This window comes from Lissotriton vulgaris, chromosome 7, assembly GCF_964263255.1.
Source record: "Lissotriton vulgaris chromosome 7, aLisVul1.2, whole genome shotgun sequence".
NCBI classification, from domain to species: Eukaryota; Metazoa; Chordata; class Amphibia; order Caudata; family Salamandridae; genus Lissotriton; species Lissotriton vulgaris.
This window is the reverse complement of record NC_141695.1, coordinates 726,439,769-726,453,720: the sequence shown is the minus strand read 5'-3', so window position 1 is coordinate 726,453,720 and position 13,952 is coordinate 726,439,769. Positions and strand designations below refer to the sequence as shown.

The 13,952-nt window shown below is 41.6% G+C and overlaps 1 protein-coding gene across 2 annotated transcripts in view; it reads left to right on the top strand.

The window, feature by feature from the left end:
* The window catches only part of LOC147702338 (ATP-binding cassette sub-family A member 9-like), a 1,822,583-nt gene that overhangs the window by 1,239,244 nt on the left and 569,387 nt on the right, over positions 1-13,952 (top strand). The gene's annotated exons all lie outside the window — the stretch shown is intronic.

Genomic DNA, 13,952 nt, shown 5'->3' with positions numbered 1-13,952 from the left:
GGCCCCCTCCCTGTTAATCCCTATTAATCCCTGTACTGTGTGGCAAGCACCTTGAGGTGCCTGCCACGTGGCAGGGATTAACACAATCTTTCATTTCTCTATGACAGCTTGTGCTACGGCTGGTTTACAGCACAATAGTAACATCGTAATATGGCTCAACGGTCTTCTTGGGACCACCACTGCGGTAATCCAGCGCTAAAACAGCCAAAGTAATCAGGCCCATATGCCTGGATTACGACTCGAGTATGGTGGTCTTGAACCACTGTGGCATTGGATCGACCGCTGCATCACTGGCCTTTCGACTTCCTTATTACGAGGCATGTGATTACATAGGCAAAAGACCGCTGTCGTCCCACCGTCATTACAAGGAAATCCCGACCGGGGCTCCGTCGGAATAGGACAATGAGTCTGTCGGAGGGCAGACCGCCAGTGTATCACCTCTACACGTCCTGGGGTTGATCGTACACATCCTGCTGCTCCTGTATCTGCTTGATTGCGTTCAAAACTGAAACGTCACAGACGCAACCGATGCTAAGTCATACTTCTACCTGTTTTCCATGGACTCCTCAGCAAATCGATGTCCCGCCATGAACCTGGCAAGGGGGTTCGGGTTCCTTGATCAAACATATTTTGTATGACCCTGTTTTGGGTTGTTTTAAATGTATAACCCAAAAACATCTGCATGATGCCCTCCTTGGCCAAGTTACTGTCACTGCGCAGGCACACTGTACACAAATGGACATGTGTTTACATCTCACAATCAGTTATAGTGATGTATACATTAAATTGTGTCACACAACAGCACCTCCTCATTGATATCACACCTATTAATAAAATCTGACACCCTCACATTGCACACATCCTAGGTCCTGTTGTGATATCAAATATAAACCTGTATGGATGTGTCATTACACTGAAACACACCTTCTTTGCTACAACTCTGTATAGGACTCTCACCCATCACCAAAAGGAAAAGTTAATGTCATTGGATTACAAATAATCAGTTTAGGAAGTAAGTGTGGGCGGAAAATTCATTCCACTCGCTGAATTTGCGGATTTTCTGCAATTTCCCGTTCCGCGAATCTCGCGAAATTGCAGAAAAATCTGCAAATCCGCGAGCGGAACGGATTTTCCAAAACTGAAGTACATTAAGCACATACAGGGTTATAGCAGGTGCCCAAGTTGAAGCTCATTTCTTTGTAACCTGTCATCAGTGAACATCACAGCCATTCCTATACCAGGTGGTATAGCATGGGATAGAGCTGATTATGACATCTATGGCCCGGTGGAGCTGCTAAAGATTCTACACCAGTTCAAGGTTTCTTTAAGTGACTTTGTATCACCCAGCACATTTTCTGATGATTGGGACTTTGAGACTATTAATAATATGATGTCAGATTTAGCAATATCTGTAAAATTTATTAAACATGACTATTTAGAATGGTCATCAGATTATGAACAAAATTAAGCATGTAAAGAAATTGTCCTGTCATGTGGACAAAAATTGTTTTAATCGCTATGGTCACCACTATTTGCACAAATCTGCAAGTCCTAGGAATGTTTTTACATATAATCAATGGGAACATTGTCCCACGCCACCAAAAGGCAGCTCAAAAACATTCCATGAAAAGTTTCATACTTCTCAGGGTTTAATGTTACAAATGCAGAAACTTTTTTATTTCAAAAATGTAAATAAGACATGGATGAAAAAAATGTTGTTTTTTTTTATCCTCATTTGCGTGCATAGCTCCAATCTATCCAATCCAGGAATATGCCACAGAGATGGGAAGAACCGGCTGTGCTTTAATACTGTCTCAGCGTAAGCTGGGAGGGAAGTCTAGTTGGAGGGGGAGTGAATACCAAGTCCCATCAGTACATACACACAGGCCTGGAAATTCCCACATAGGGCTGTTCGTTGGAAGATAGTGCCCATGACACCATAGCCCCATTTGTTCCTTTAGAAAAAACAATGGCGGGAAATGCTCGCATTAATCATAGGACTCCTGGGAAAAAAAAATAAAAAACCCAGGCTCAATATGACCATGCCAACTGTAACCAAAAGGCTCTTCGACTTGCATTTCCACCTCTAGCTAGATCTAGTTTAGAGATCTGAAGCACCGAGATTCGCCACTCGTGGATTGTAGGAGGCTGGGCATCTTTCCAATGCCTACAGATTTCCCTCCGGGCTGCCAAGATAGAATAGAAAATGAGGTTTGAAGCTGCGTTCCGTATTTTGTTCTTCAGGCCAAAAATGACAAGAGCAAGATCTATAGAGAGATGATAACCCAAGGCCAGAGATAGATCATTTCCTATTGACTCCCAGTATAATGTGATTTCTGGGCATTCATAAAACATATGAGTATCAGATGCATCGACCATCTGACATCTTGGGCACGATACCGGGCCTGTCGATGAAAATTTTGATAGTCTCAAAGGGGAATAATAAGCCCTGTGAATAGTGAAGATGTGATTACGACGCAGCCAAGCTGGCTTCACCAAGTCCCACAGTGCTTCACATGAAGCTAACCAAAGCTCCTCCAAGTCGACTTCCGGCAATGCATCGGCCCATATGTTACTGGGAGGCAAAAGTTACCATCTATTTCCTCCATTATCTTCTTGTACCACAGGGAGGCTGTCTAGCAGACAAGTTACTAAATTGCTGATGACTCCTATAGGTAAGCTGCTATTTCGAGATGTCTGAGAATTATATGTTTGGGACCAACTTGAAATTTGTATATATTTAAATCTGGACAAATTTGGCCCCACCTTATTTATTAAGTAGTCCCAAGGCAGTAGTATACCGTCCATAAACAAATCACCCCAGGTATTAATGCCTGCTACTCTTAGTGGTTGGGTTAATATGTCTTCTGCCCAGGCTGGGGGAGATGGTAAATCCCATATTGGAGTTCTCTCTGAATAATAACCTAGTTTAATTGCCTGCCTCATTCTGTACCATGTAGTAGCTATCCCCTTTAAGGTCTTTAGTTTTATTTATTTTTTTAAATTTTGGGTCTCCAAATTTAAACAAGAAGCTGCTCTGTCCAATACCGTCAGAGTTCAATAACATAGAGAACTTTTGGCCAACCCCTGTTGCTGCTGGCACTTTTAATAACATACGAGCGTGTGTAAGTTGAAAAGCCCATGCGTAGATCTGAAGATCCGGTCCTGCTAGCCCTCCCTTCTCTCTGCGGCGTCGTATTTTCTTCCAGGAAATTCTTGGGTTTTTACTATTCCAAATGAAAGTAGAAATCGCACTTTGTAGTTTAGAAATTAATTTAGGATAAAAAAAAAGTGGGATTGAGTTAAATAAAAAGGAAACCTTAGGTAGGATACACATTTTTACTAGATTAACTTTACCAAGAATAGTAAGTGGAAGATGCGATCAATCCCTCATATTTTTACGACACTGTGCTGCTATCGTAGAAAAGTTTAATGAAGCGATACGATCAATGTCTTTAACTATATTTACCCCTAAGTAACGTAATTGAGGTCTAGATGTCCCGTTATCCGTATCCAAGACTTCATTCCATGTCATGGATTCCGTCTTAGAAGCGTTGACTTCGTATCCAGAAACTTTCCCAAATTTAAGAGCAAGATTTATCGCTTCTGGATAAGCTGTATTAATGTCTGACGTAAAAATCATTATGTCATTGGCGTAAAGTGCCACCTTTTTTTCCCACTCACCAAAAAAAAAAGGTTTAATAAGTGTACTGTCTCTTAGGGTTTGTGCAAAAGGTTCTATGTATAAATCAAAAAGGAGAGGAGACAGGGGACAACCCTGCCGGGTTCCTCTGGTTATATCGAATGGCGCTGTAAGGCCCCCGTTGATCAAAATTGAAGCTGAAGGACTTCTATATAACAGATCTATTGCCCTTCGAAATTTTTCACCAACGTTGAACCCCCTCAAGGCCTCCGACAGGTATAACCAATTTACCCTGTCGAAGGCCTTGGTGGCATCCAACGTCAGAACAGACAAGGGGAGAGTCTCCTTTATTGCCACATCGATAGATCCAATTAGCTCATATGTAAGCTCATTTAGTTGTCTCCCTTTTGTAAACCCTTTTTGGTTCAAGTGAAGTATATTAGGGGCTACCTGGCCAAGCCGTTTGGCTAATATAGTGGCAAAGATTTTGTAGTCGGCATTTAAGATAGAGATAGGCCGATATGAGCCACAATCAGAAGGGGGCTTCCCTGGCTTTAGAATGAGTGTTATAGTGGCTTTATCCCAGGAGGCTGGTGGTGCTACCCCTTCCCTCAATATTTGGTTAAACAAAGCTGTTAGGGTTGGGGATATCTCTGAGATCAGATGTTTGTATACCTCGCTCGGTAACCCATCAGTTCCTGCCGCCTTCCCCCCTTTAGAACCTTTAATGGCCTGTTCTACCTCGACAAGGCTTAGCTCCTCTTCTAAAAATTTGCTCTGTTCTATTGATAGGGAGGGAAGAGAAATACCCTCAAACCAGTTACTAATATCGTTTGTATTGATATTAAGATTTTCCTGATATATTGACTGAAAGAATGATTGAAAGGTCTCTCTGATTTCTGCGTCACTGGTGAAGGTACCCCTCTCAGAGGTTACTGAGGCAATATTATTCCGAACCCGGTCTGATTTTACTTTCCAGGCCAACAACCTGCCCGCTCCCTCACCATACTGGAAATGAGAGAGTTTGCTTGTCTACCATTTTTGCAATACTCGTTTCTCCATTAGCGAGGACAAGTTATTCTTAAGCTTATTAAGCTCTGCTAGTTTCAGGGATAGATTAAGATTATCCAAAGATCTGTCAGTGTCTATACAGGACTGAATAACTGACATACTATTCTCAATAGATGACATTTCTTCCCTATACTGCCTTCTTCTGTGAGCTACCCTGTTTTTAACTGTTCCTCTTAGAAAACACTTGAAAGTGTCCCATACTATACCTACTGGGGCTGAATACCTATTGAAAGAAAAGAATTCACGAGTCTCCGATTGAAGGAGTTCTATATCATCTGCCGATGTTAGAAATGACCTGTCAAATGACCAGAGTTTCGGCGAAGAAGACCTAGTTCCCCACTCCATTTCTAGCTTCATTGCTGAGTGGTCCGATAGATGAGATGGAATATACTCTACTAAAGTTATGGAGTCGACCAAAGATCTACTGGTTAGAATAAAGTCTATCCTTGAGCTGTGTCTATATTTTAGATTTTTAAAGGAAAAACACTGTTTTTGGCCCTCTCTCAGCCTCCAAACATCGACATAGCCATATTGTTTCATTAGCCCCAGTAGACAGTTTCTAGTTTTGGAGGGAACTTGTTGTCTACTATTTGTAGATTTGTCCAGTAGAGGGTTAATGGTGATATTAAAATCGCCAGTTATGATCACTGGCTCTGGGAAATTCAAAAGTTGTTGAAATAGGGATTCAAGTGCGGAAGTATCATCGCAGTTAGGCCCATAGTACCCAGCCAATGTTATAACCGCCCCTCTTAGCTCCACCGCAGTTATGGCCCATCTCCCTCCCTTATCCACTTTTTGTTGTAGGATCTTCAAATTTAAATTTAAAGATTTTTTAAAAAGAATTGTAACCCCCCGCGTGTTTAGTGATTGAGACGTTGTAATTGAGAAGTTTATCCACCTATTTTTCTTCACTAATTCAAGTGTCTCAATGTCGGTTAAATGTGTCTGCTGGAGTATAATGATCTCGGCATCCACATCCCGAAGATATTGTATAATTTTATTAGCTCGGGGTTTGGTGCGGAGACCATTAACATTCCAGGACAAAATTCTAGGCCTACTCATGTTTCCCAAAAAGAAATATTAACCATTAAACATAACAAGTGTTTCTGTCTATATTAAAAAAAGAGAAACAGTAAAAAGAACAAAGCTACAAAGTGTATCGACTGGAGCATTATTGGAAATGGATATTTTTCTTTTTTCACCAGCACCCGCCACCACCCCCTGACCCCCCCGCCCATGGGAAACCCCTGACCTCACTACCCGGAGAATTCCGGAAGTAAGTGCTCCTAGCTCTCCCCCGACCTCACCTCATATGTCCCACTTTTTATTATAATATGAAAGCTCGCCTTATTATAAGTATATCAAGCATGAAAAACTTCGAACTATTAAATTTGATTGATTTTTTTTTTTAATTATTTTCTTTATATATATGTATCCCCTTTTTTTTATATATATATTTTTTTTTTTATTAAGTTGTATGTCCCTTTACCAGTTCACCCATTTTTTTATATATATATATTTTTTTGAGTTCTTCCTCTTTTTTCTTTTTTTTCCCGGTAAGTTATGTGCATTATGAATTGTTTTCCCCGTTATTTTCCCCACCTCTTCACAGACCTGGGCTAGAACCTTTATTACTCCTTCCTTCCCCCCAGTGACATTAAAAGCTCATCAGCTGCCTGTACCGATCGAACATTATGCATTTTATTGTTCATCATTATTTTGAGAGATGCGGGAAAACCCATCTGCACTGTTGCTCCTAGTTTGCGAAAGGCTTCCATTCTTCTTCCTAGCTCCCACTGCTTTTCTAGAGTGTATCTTGACAGATCAGAGCGTATCTGAAAGTTAAAGCCTTTTGCCTACTAGCGACTTTTGCTTTAGAGCTAAGTTCAAGATGTGTTCCTTGAGAGAATAGGTGTGAAAATTGACAAGAATTTTCCTTGGCTTGGCCCTTTGTGGATTGTGTCTAAAAGGATCCCTATGGATTCGTTGAATGTCCGAAGCAAGTACCTCAGGAGTATGGGGAAGGTTAAGAGAATCTTTTAATAGCAAAATTATATACCCTTTGATGTCTGTTCCTTCACTGCCCTCAGGAACGTTCAAAATACGCAGGGTACTGCGCCTGGCGTTATTTTCCAAGACCTCCATTCTTTCTGAGATGGCCAAATCTTCCCTTTTTAGCTTTTGTATGTCTTCCTGAGTACCTTCTGCCCGCATAGACATTTGACCTACAGTTTCTTCCAGGGCTTGTGTTCTTAATGACAGATTACAATTTTTTTCATCAAGAGTCTCACAAAAACTCCTTATGTCCCTTTGGTTTGATGCAGACTCTGTAAAACCTTCCTTAATTTCGGCAGACAAAGAAGTAAACATCTGCTGCAATGATGCCATTGAAATAGGTACCAGGGTGGAAACTAGAGTACCCTCTTCTCTCTGGCAGGGTTGATAGTTGTCAACCGGTGGGCACGGGACTGAATGTGAAGGTGAGAGGGGTTCGACATTCTCTTTTTCTTCAGTGGTAACGGAAGTTGGGTATTTTGATTGGTCTCCCTGTTTGCTCGCCATAACAGCAGGCTTCCCCATATAGTCCAGTGACCCGGGTTGATCACTGTGTACTCTGTGTGCCCCTTCACCATCTATTAGGCTGGGGTATGCTACTGTTTGTGATATAGATTCAACATCAAGTTCTTCCTGTAGCTCTTCCAGTAGTACCATATCATCTATGGGGTTGATAGGATCAATATGCTCAGGGATTGGCAAAGAGGCTAAGTCTGAGGCTGAGGCTAAGGCTGTAGCTGTGGCTGTGGCTGGGACTGAGGCTGAGACTGAGGCTGAGACTAGGGCCGAGTCCTGCTCGGAAGACGCCATAGCCTTTAACCCAGGGTTGTGCTTCTGACAGGTGAAATCTCTCTGTGGGTGATCTTGTCCTATTTCTAAAACTTGAGGGATGACCTTGAAGTAGGACCGCAGGGAGGGGGTGATTTTGGCGTTGGATTCAGCTAGGAGCTTATCTTTGTTACGCTTCCTTCCTCTCTTAGCCTTCACTTCTGCTGTAAGGTATGATGACGTCCTCAAAGATTTTAGACTGAGAGATTTAACTGAGCTTGAGGAGAAGCCCACTCCCTCTGTCTGCTTAGTAGACAATTCCTCCTCTAAATTTGGTGACCTCCCCTTGCCTTTGCCTTTTCTTTTATATGAGGTACCTGTCCTAGCCGCGCACCTTGCTGTTCTTTTTATTTGCGGACTATTTTCAAGGTTTGTGGTAACAACAGGCTTGTTGAGCTTATCGTCCGCTGCAGAGTCACTCATGCATTTAGGGAGCAGACTAGCCTCGCACAAACCCCCCCCCCTCCCTTTACCTTACTTTTATCTCCTTCAGAAGCAGCACCTTCAATTGTCACCTCCTGGATTTCTGTTGTTCCTATTTTATCTTCCTTTTCTTCCTTTGCTGTTGAAAAAAATGTTGACCAACACTAAACAAATGTATTCTGCAAACTTTTATGCTCAGCTGTCTACATTCGGTTTTGACTTTTGGAAAGACAACATTGAGACAAAAACTGTCTGGGGTCTTGTTCAGAGCCTGCATTATACCAGAACAAATAATGTTTTTAAACGATACTGTTCAACAGACTTCTTGTCTTGGCCTAGCTAAGATAAAAGATTTAAATAAACCGTCTTTACCTAAATCCACTTCTGAGAGTAATGACACTACAGAAAAAGAGGTAGACATACCATATATTTTAACACAAAACAGAACTAATCCTGATTGGAAAAATTTTTTAATCTGGCCCACAGACACCAATACCTGTCCTGATAGATTCCTGAACAAAACACAGGGGTTAAAACTGAACAGGCCAGATCCAAGATACTCTGAGACAACATCCAGGGATAGTAACAACATATAGTGTAGGAAAACTATGCCTTGAGTGGCTAAAGACATCCACACTTCCGGAAATCAAACAACACTTATCTTTACTTAAAGAAAGCAATGATTTGCGAGATTTCTTAATGGGGCCTCGCAAACCACAGCAAAAACCTTTCATATACGCCGGTATATACGCTGCGTACAATGAAGTTTGGAAAATAATGCAAATGGAAACTGCAGAAAGAATACGAGAAATTGATTGTATTAATTTAGAGAAAGCTCTTTCTGTAGTGGACAATGGGTTATAGACTCTGTCCTCCATGATATATTCATTGGACAGCATTGTATGCTCTACAATTGACATAATGGAACAGGACTTGCTAATGTTACAACATGGTCAGTCTCAATTACGTTCTATAATGCAGTTAGGCTGGACCTTGCAAAACCTTCGTTCAGGCTATGTGCCATGGAGTCTAATCAACACAACGTCATTGTTTGCTGTATTTAACCTTACAGATAAACAAATCTCTTTGGCACAAAGAGGAGCAGACTATGCAGTGCTGAGCATTGAAAAACTGGATAGATTACCATTGGCAGTTTCTGAGAAGCCTGTCATCGAATGGATAATTCATGGCACCATCATGATACCAGTGACGATGTTCCAATTTCAGTATTGTCTACAGCATAGGCCAGCAGGCCTGTATGAAAGGTTGGGTAAAGAATACATTAAGTCAACATGGACTGTACCTTACACACACAAATGTTGGAACAAGGGAAAAGAGGTATTCCTTAGTGGAAAAAATGGTAAAAAACTCACTAAGTGGTACACTTTTGTGCAAAGGTATTAATTTACACGGAGCCTGCGACGGTTCTGCGAATAACCTCTCTTGCCACCTGCACAGTACTCCCTCCACCGTGATAGAGCCCATTTTCAGGCAGCTATCCAATGGCAGTTACGTTATGTTGAATTATCACAGCTGCTGTGGCATGATGCCAGGAAAACTTTATCTCATTAGTGTGTCGTCCATGGTCACTTGTATGCAAGTATTGTATCCAACACACAAGACAGACAGTGAGACGACATTATGGCCTTCACTGAATATCTCTTCTATACGAATTGATACTTTAAGCAGAATAAAAGCCCTTCTTTTGCAAAAGTCTGTGCCACTGACCGCGTCTAAAGAAACGTATGATCTGTAAGTTGCGAGGACATCTGCAGAGATACATGCATTATTATCAAAGAACTGCTCAGTGCATTTCGCAAAAAATGTTAAGTTAAATCTTAAACATGTCTGATACCAATGGCATCATACATGTATTTAAGATGATTTTTTCGGGACTGTTAACACCATTTGAAGCAGTCTTCGGCATTTTTCTAAACTTTGTGCACTCTGTTTTCGGCGGCCTGCCTCTCATCTTGGGACTTGTAGCAGGAATTCTATTTTTATTCCTTCTGCTCCAATATGGCAAGTCCGTCAACCAACAATATCCAGACCAACATGGAAGGGGCCCTCCTTGCCATGAGGTATTGTAAGAGGATTTCACAGATTCTTGGCTGAACACAACCTGGTTTCTATCGTTCAGACCAACCTGTTCTACGATGCCTGCTTTGCAGAGAGGAATGCGTGTTGGACATCTGTCTTACACTTCCATCAGGCCTGCCATCGGATGTCGACGCCTTGCTAGGTCCTGTAACAGCTCATGCATCGTGTTGTCCCCAATGGCTACCAATCCTGATGACGGCATTCATTGAGGTCTCACCAGTAAGTCTAACTGAGGGTGAGATATGAGAATCAACAGGCACACAAGTACTATCTAATTTGAACACTGCTAATGTGGCACCTGGTGTTGACGGCAATGCTTCTCATCTGTGCACTTTTGATCTGCTTCATCAAGTAGTTCCACTTTTACCTACTGTGGTAGATGATTTCTTTGCCAGCCTTGATGATCTGATGTTTTTTCCTGAAACCGAGAATAACTTTTGATTCATGCACACAGCGTTCCCTGAACTCTGAAATTCGGCCTTCAATTTTTCAAAACAAAGAATTCTAACTTTAAGACTTGTCCTCATATAACAATTATAATAATATGTTATGTCATGAAATGGTCTCGACCTTTCTTTCTGTATTTAAGAGCCATTTTCATAAATGTAAATTAATGATTCATTCGGTTTGCATATTTAGATACCATACTATATGCTTAGAATGCCAACACTTCCTTAAAATCTGTACTGTAGAAATCCTTAATATTTTCTCATGTACAACCATTTCAAAGTGCAATTTTTGTATTTGTGGGGTGGGATTGTAAACACTAGCTTTAGATATGTTCAGTGCTTATTTGGTTAGCTTAATTGAACTTAAGAACGTGGAGTGGGAGTTGTAATTGAATCTAGGCCCCTAGTGTAATTTTCCAGATTCATGCCCTTATATAGATATATCGTCACTCAAAGGCTAAAATCTTGGAAAACGCCAGGAGTTCTTGGAGAACTTAATATTCAAGCAGGGGGAAATTGCTAGCTGCTGAAGGCGGGTTTTTCCAAGAAATCGTTGTTAATTCTCAGAACCTAGTGGAAGTAGCCATGCCGTATTTGGGCTGTATGGCTTAGACCAAATAGGGTAGTGATTTCTATGCCTATATAAGGATGTGATTAAGTATACCTATATAAGGGCATGAATTGGGAAAATTACACTTGGGGCCTAGATTCGATTACAACAGTTACAAAGAAATTAACTTCAACTTGGGCACCTGCTGTAACCCTGTAAGTGCTTCCTGAGCGGCGCCTCCAGAGTCCTTTGCCTACTTGCAACTATTTTCTGACCCTGCTCTGACACTCGAAGCAGGGTCAGAGAATAGTTACAGGTATGGCACAATGCTCCTGTCACAAACATTAAACCGTAACAGGAAGCACTTACAGATAGCACTTACAGGAAGCAGGTGCCGGACTTGAAGCTCAAATTCAGCAACACATTAACCAGCCCCAAATTAATTTGTCTCGGTTGAGGCTGGGCAGGTGTGCTTTCTCCCCATAATCTACAGTGGACTCAAACAAGGGTGCGTGCTTGCGCCATTATTGTTCAACTTCTTTATGGTGGATTTACCGAGACTACTCAATACCTGCAACTCCCACTCACCGAGAATAGGAGGGAAAACTCCGAGCAATCTTCTGTATGCAGATGACGTTGTGCTACTCAGCCACACTTACATTGGTCTCCAACGTCTTCTGACGGAAATGCATAAATATGCAATGGAAAACACCCTAAAAATAAACACCAGTAAGACTCGTACAATGTCAATCAACTCCAAAAATAAACAACAGAAGAACTGGTCTCTTGGTGGTTTAACAATCGAGCCAGCTTGTGAGTACAAATATCTGGGAGTCATCTTTGACAGAGAAGGCTCATTTGCACAGCAGAAGCAGGAAATAAGAAGGAGGGGAGCACTGATTGCTTTGACAATGAAAAACCTAGCAATCCAACTGATGGGACCGACCCTGGCTCTCTTTTTGTAAGTCAACCAGGCGAAGCTGCTTTCCTCGATCACCTATGGCAGCGAGGCTTTGCAGGGAAGAGACTCGAAAAAGTTGGATAACACACGGGTCAAAGCTTATAGAACAATGTTCTCGCTTCAGCTCCATACCTCAAAAAGACTGGAGTTCGGCCTGCAAAAGCAAGATCTAGCCAGGTACGGAGCATATATCATTTGCTGGCACAAACTTAAAACCAGTAGTCAAGAATCAGTAGTATAGTCTGTGCACTCCCTGTTAGATTATTTAAACCAATGATAGAACAAACTAGTAATGAGTGTGTGCTATCTGGTGAGAAGGGGGCCAGCCTTATTAAACAGATCAAGTGCTAGTGGGAACCCACTAGAATGCCAGATGCACTGCTGAGTAAAGTATATCACTTTTGTCAAATGAACAACCAAACCATTGTATGATATTGAATACACTTTTATATCATTCAAAGAAATTATTCTTACTTTGTCGCTACATAAATTGTATTGCTAACAATCTATTGTACACTGTTTAAGATTGTACAATGCACTCAAAGATCAAATCATGCAGAAATACAAGATGTCAAGTGATCTAATTTGCATTTATAAAACGTAATGTACATATAACAAAATGTTTGTGTATCAACAAAATTTATCTTGTTAATGATAAGAATCACATTAAACAGTCTTCCAAATCATGCCCAATTCATTTCGGGATGTAATCCCTTCTTCAGGGGCGCTGTAAAGAAAATAACAAGAAACCAACATGTAATGTGACTGCGTGGTAGAAACCATTGTTGCTATCTGATTAATGAAAATGTCAATGCAAATACATAAAAATGATGTCCAAGGTAACCTCTCAATATATCGATATACAATATGTATCTGGTGATAATTCCCTAATGTACCAGCTGTGTGTCCAGATTAAAAAGCGGTGGATCTAGGATGGAATATAGCGTGTAACTCTCATAACGGGTCAAGTTCGCACTCTGTAAAACACTGAATAAATAAATAAATATCACTGTGTCTTGTGTTAGTGTCTGTTGTATGGGTGACTGTTAGCATTTATGTTTCTTTGTTGTGTGTGATGAGGACATGCTGGATGTTGTGGAAGGGTCTGTAATCGTTGGTGAGGTGTCTGGGGAATGGGTGTGGTTATGAGGGGGTCTGTGGGTGTTGGTGTGGTGTGTAGGGGTATGGGTGTGGTTGTGAAGGGTCTGTGGGTGTTTGTGTGGTAACTGGGGGTATGGGTGTGGTTGTGGAGGGGTCTGTGGGGTTGGTGTCGTATTGGGGGTATGGGTGTGGTGGGGCAGTAAAGGGAGTGTGTGTCTGGTGAGTAGTTGCAGGATTGTGTTTTTTGTGTGTTTTTGTTTGTGTATGGTACTTCGGTCTGATTAAATGTGTATGTGTGTGTGTATGTGTGCTTGGCACATGCATGGGAACTGTGATTTCGGAAGAGGCAGGAGGTAGTGTGGAAGGTTGGGATGGCTGGAAGACTGCTGTGAGTGAGGAGGCCAGAGCCTGAAAAGAACCCTATATGCGAGATATTGCACTGTGAATGCCTAACAGGTATGCTACCATCTGTGTCCGCCGGTTGCCTTGCCCCTGAATGGCACTCATAGGGCCGTTTAACCCTCAGAGATGTTCCTCAGGAGGTCACTAGCCTCCACTCAGGGCAACAGTGGTAACAGGGGCAGGGGCTGAGGTTCATGGGGCAAAGGAGATGACTCTTCTCCTACTTGCATGCAACAAAAGCTGTATACAGGGCTTATCACACAGTACAATGCTGATATTCACTCCACAAAGTTTAGAGCCCCATAATTCATTATATGATTTTCCTTTGCAGTAAAAAACTATTTGTAATAAATAGTTACCTGTTCCTCT